We start from the raw sequence: 6000 nt of genomic DNA, 5'->3' as shown, positions 1-6000 counted from the left end.
ATATAATCTTAAACATTGACAGCATCAAATTAATAAGAAATAGATCCAAAACATGTAATTTAGTAGTTGTTTTAAGAAATAGATTCAAACGACTCAAACCTAAATGAATCTTTTCTTCTTTTATTTCCGACTTTACTTGGCATCGATATTATTTTCGTGAAACAAGAGAGAATGAATTGGCAAATAATTCTCCGTTTTATGTCTTCGTTTTTCTCGAACTAATTAGTTTTTTTTGTTGTATAACGCACCTGAAGAGAGCATGTGTGGTTTGTGAATCCATCTCTCTCGGAATGCCTACTGATATAGTGTTTTTGGCACCATTGTATATATGTTTCTAACTTGTTTTAAATGTTTATCGAGTTAGTCAAGTCCTTTTCGAGTCATTTCAGGCCTAGAGTAGGCTAAAGAGTGAAGGAAGAAGCATGAAGAAAGGAGCAAGATTGGAGTCTCCCAGTGGAACAGTCATGCGGAGCAGTCTGGCGGTTGATCCACTAGGAGCAGCCAGGCGATTGTTCCCGACATTTATAGAAGTTTTCATATCTTTCAAAGATTTCCCTAATCACTCACTCCCTCCTCTAAAGTCGATGGCGCCTCCATATAAAAAGCCATCCCTATCTTATCTCTTTTACGCTAGTTTTGCAAAAGACTAAGACTCATTATTGGATTTTGTTATTGTAAGGGACGGCTCCTCTTCTCACCGAGAAGATCATCCTGAAACCTATTGATTTCTCTTTGGAATTATATGCAAATCATTCAGTTATTATGTCTAGTTCATCTTGTTAATGGTTGAGTAGTCGGATAGCTTGTCTAGGGTTCTTGGGTGTTGGTCGTAAAAAGCTAAACATAAATAAGCGATCATACTGTGTCTTTATTCATCCATGTTCTTAACGCTAACTTTAACCTGATCACTTACTGCTAGATCTTAGTTTAATTGCTCATTAACGTGTAGTTAAATAGCTTGATATTGGGTGAATGAGCCGAGTGTCTATAGTCAGCAAAAGTAGATATTAGGTGCTCGGTGACCTAGCGGACTTGATCTCTATTGTTTGTAGTCGATCCTCGATCCAAACGAGAGTTTAGGTGTCAAGGTCAAACCGCAAAAGGGGGCAGCCCACGATAGTGAGCTGTTTTACTCGAGTGATCCGTGTTCTAGATTGTGCTACATTGCGCTTGAATAAATGTTTGGTTTAGCATCAACACCGATGAGAAACCTTAGACTGGCTTTTTTAATATTGAATTTACTTTTTGCAATCATTTACTTTCCTTGCACGTCACCACCTAAATCAAAACCCCACCTTTAGTTTTTAGCTAAGTTGAAAACTCATAAGAATAAAGTGTAGACTGGTCATTTGGATTAAATCTTAAATACTATAATTACCACTGTTAACTTGACGGTAGGAAATGTTCAGTTTTATTGTATCACCTACCATCGTCATCGCATTCTATCTTAATTTTACCAATTTGCCACTTCCAAGAAACTTCTTATCCTCTTTTAGAAACTTGTTTTTTCCTCTAAAGCAGTCTAAATCAGTATTAAAAATATGAGTAACTAGATATTAAGAATAATTTCGAATGTTAATTAAAGAGTACAAGACACACCAACCATGCTTCCTTACCGCGTAAATCTTTTAAATAATGAAAAATAACTTTTATATATCCATCTAATCTTTCGACTTGGGCATTAATTTCATATACTCGATTTTTGTGTATATGTTTAAATTTTAAGCAAATATATACAATCAGACAAGTCCTAAAAATTCAACCAACATACCTATATAATAAAATTAAGCTAAAAATTAAGTAACATTAAAACCAAAAACAAATAAATTAAAAAAAATGTTTAGAGCACGTTTATCGGAGGGTTATAAAACGGGTTTTAACGCGGGGTCCCCACCGAGAGACAAAAATCGGTAAAAAAGATATGAAATAAGGATCGATAATCCGGGGTTATTGCATTTTTCGCGGCCCCACCATCGATACGTGGCGGCCCGCGATTCGCTCGTTTTTAATTAATTTTTTTTTTTAAATCAGATAAGACAAAAAAAATAAAAATTTAGAAACCCATTTGGTTTTACCGATAATAAACATGGTCTTAATAAAGTTTCTCTGACTAATTTGACTTTTTGACATTTACATTTGTTTTTTTTTTGAAAAAAGGTTTTCTATTAAAATGCATTAAAAAAAAGATACAGGCTTTTGGGCCTCAGTTAGTTTTATGGATACTACAAGAGCTCCACATAATAACCCAACTTAGTTTTAAACCTAATAATTAGAAGCCCAACGTAATGATAATGTGAAGGAGCCAGTGAGGAGTCATGCAGTTGACGGAGATCAACCCGATCATCGAAACCACAATTGAATCATGGATGAAGAAGTAGGGGTTCTGAGATCGCAGATTAGAGCATCTGTTGCGAACGGTGAGGTCTAGGGTCGTGAGAAGTGATTGCGGAGACCTGAAGCTTCTTCTATATAATCTTGAGTTGCGTTCTGTCCACAACAGATAAATCACACATTGCCAAGCAATCAGAAGAAGTTTTTTGTGAGGCTTTGGTAGACGCAAGTTGATGAGGTAATCTATGGTGCTCTGATAACTCTTGGTGTGTGGACTTGACATCTAGTTGTAGTTGCTGACCAAATTTCCCAACTATAGGGACATAAGAAGAAGAGGTGATCGTGCGATTCCGGCGCAGCATTGCAGAGTAAACAAGCAGGATCCGTAGTGAGCCCCCATTGAGTAATCGGTCTCTAGTTGGACATCTGTTAAGAACAAAGAGCCAAGAGAGGAAGTTATGTTAGGAATTCCACCTTTACACCAGATAATATCAAACCAAGGCACCAGAGGAGCGTGATGCTTCAGCTGTTTGTATAGCACTGGTGCTGTAATCTTTCCAGACCACCCGTCTACCTCCCATTCGTAAGTGTCTTCTTCTTCAGTAAGAAAGATTCCTGTGAGATAAGTCTGGAATATAACCAGATTGTCCGTTCTCAGTGATCTGATATTCCAGTTGCCATTTGCGTTGATGTCCTTTACCATCGCATTTGCAGGGGACACCCATTCTTCTAGATATCACCGGTGAGAGGAAAGCTTCTAGACTACCAAAGGGAATCCAATTGTCTGTCCAAAAGCGGGTTCTCGCTCCATTCCAAGCTTGACTTTCACCACAGGGTAGGCAATGTCTCTGATTCGTAGTAGCTTATTAGCCAACCAAGAATGTTTCTGACTTGGTTTCTTGGTCCAGAAATTGCTTAATGACCCATCAAGCACTTACTTTTGTACCAAGCCACCCAAAGAGAGCCAGAGTTACAGAATAGGATCCAGATTAGTTTGAGAATGCACGCCTTGTTCCAAGCCACCAGGTCCCTACAGTTCAAAACCGCCTTCCTTTTGCCAAAGTAATTGTTTCCCAAGAAACTCTAGCCGTTATGATTTCCATCTGATTTTCTTTCCAAAGATAGGCTCCGCATATTGCATTGATTTTCTTAGTGCAGGCTTTCGGAATAACAAATGTGGTGCACCAGAAGTTCGTGATACCTGCAATGACCGTGTTCACCAGAAGTAGTCTCCCTGCAAACGAGAGTGACTGGGCGCTCCAGGTATTAACCTTACTCTTTACTTGGTTTAGAAGGGGTTCACAGTTAAGTAGGGAAAGTTTTTAGAGTTTAGTGGGACACCTAGGTAACAGATAGGTAGGGAACCATGAGTTAGGCCAGTAGAAGAACTGATCATGTTTATCTCATGGGATGAAAGGCCAGAGGAGTAAAATGCTGTTTTCTGGATGCTTACTGCTAGTCCTGATTTAGACTTGAAATGTTCGAGGATCTCCAGGACTCCTTTAACCGAGATTTCAGCTCCTCATCTGTGAAGATAAGCAAGTCGCTAGAGAAGCACAGATGCATTAATTTTGTAGGAGCGCATTTATCATGATACTGAACCTTCCTTCTTCAGCTCCCTTGTCCAAAACATAGAGAGGCAGTTCATAGCTATTACAAAAAGGTACGGACTGAGAGGGTCTCCTTGACGGAGGCCTCTCTTCCCTTTGAAATAGCCATGAACTTGTCCATTGTAGCCCACGGTAAATGAGGTTGTAGTGATGGACGCTTCAACCAGTCTGATATATGATGGGGGCACTCCTATTCCTGATAAGCAGTTTAACACAAAGGTCCAGCTGATAGTGTCAAAGGCTTTCACGATATCAACCTTGATAACTACTTTCTTCGGCCCCACTGATTTGTGATATCCATTTACCAGCTCTGTTGCAGGGACTGTGTTCTCCACCAGAAGCCGTCCTTCACAAATGCCGTCTGATTAGGGAGAATAAGATCAGGCAGCAGCGGCTCTTAGCTTGGAACTAATATTTTAGAGACAGCTTTGTATAGAGAGTTGAACAGCATGAGATTGGCATTTAGTAGTCTCAACTGCCGAAGCTCCTGGATGTTTAGGTACCATAGTGAGGATTGTTGAGTCACTGCAGATGACATGAAACCTGTGAGAAAGAAGCGTTAGATTGAGCAGACAACCTCTTCACCTAAAATACTCCAAGCACCCTTAAGAAGCCTGAGGTCAACCATCTGGACCTGACGACTTGTTTGGATTGAGTTTCAGGATCGTTTTTGTAATAGTGGAGCATCTGGGATAGATGACAAGGACAAGCAGTTCAGGTGAGCATCGATAGGATGAGCGACTGACAGAGACGATAGACAGAAGGCAATCAGGGGCCACTGATTTGACATTAATGCTGATTCCATACGGATCAGAGAGATCAGACAGAGAAGGAATGAATAATGGCAGGCAAACTAGGGCACAAAGTAGATTGAAGATTTTAACCTGAATTCGAATTGCTGAAACTTCTCTATTAACGATTATTCAGAAATGACGACATTGTAATAAGCGCAGCACGATACTCCCCACCGCGAAAGTAGGAGGTTTGAAGGACCTCTCCTAGCCAGATTAACCTTCAGCGAGATCGCTGTCGATGCTCTTCGATTCCTTGCAGAAACATCCATTTATCGTGCATGTTTCTCCTCTCAAAGTTGACCGCAGTTGGGTCCTGCAGAGCTCTTACCTGCACATCCTTAAACAAACAGTTAGCAGAAATCACTCTCTCTTGAATTTTTGAAAAGTTATTCTCTATTTAGATTTTTAAGTACACTCTTTAGTGATTTGAGTTTCCAGCTGAGATCCGCAAGAGTTGATGAAAAGATTCCGGCAAGAATCCAGGCGTCATTCACAGTGGTTAGGAACAGAGGGTGTGGGTTAGGTAATTGAAGAATTTGAAAGGTTTGGTACCGCAATTGGGAGGGGAGTTTGGAGGTTGTGAGAATTTTGGGGGAAGAAATATTGCAGAGCTGCTTGGAAAGGCAGAGATCCACTCATAGTTAACCAAGGCACAGTCTAGTTTTTGGTGATGAGGGAGACTGGCTGTTATTAGACCATGTATTGAAGATACCCTGGTAACGAAGGAGACTGGCTGTTATTAGACCATGTATTGAAGATACCCTGGTAACGAAGATCAAAAGACCCAGCTGCAAGAGAGTGTCTCTGAAGTGTATCATGCTTGATGAGAGCGCGGACGACAGTAGGAGATGAATGTTCAGATGGGTGGGTGATTTGATTAAAATATCCCGCTACAAGCCAAGGTTTCAGATGCAAAGATAGTTGATGCTGGGTATTATCAACTCAGCCCAAAGATCAATCCTTTCCTCAGCTAGGTTGGACGCATAGATAGAAGTAATGGTAATAGGGGGATGATTAGGTAGAGTAACCTCAGTGGTGAGAGACTGGCGGGATTGCGACACGAATTTAACAGAAGCTAGGTGTCTCCATAAGAAAATAATCCTTCCATCAGGATCAGATTGATGGTTGGATAAGAACTGCCATCGAGGAAAGACTTTCGACATTATTGGGTTGAGCATAGGTTCTTTAATATGTGTTTCCAAAACAGCACCAAAATGAGACTTATTATAGTTTAGCCATTGAGCAAAAGGGGTGTGCTTATCTGC

Source organism: Brassica napus, unplaced genomic scaffold (assembly GCF_020379485.1).
Source record: "Brassica napus cultivar Da-Ae unplaced genomic scaffold, Da-Ae ScsIHWf_2434;HRSCAF=3145, whole genome shotgun sequence".
Lineage (NCBI taxonomy): Eukaryota > Viridiplantae > Streptophyta > Magnoliopsida > Brassicales > Brassicaceae > Brassica > Brassica napus.
The sequence above is the reverse complement of the archived record's forward strand: the minus strand, read 5'-3'. Positions refer to the sequence as shown.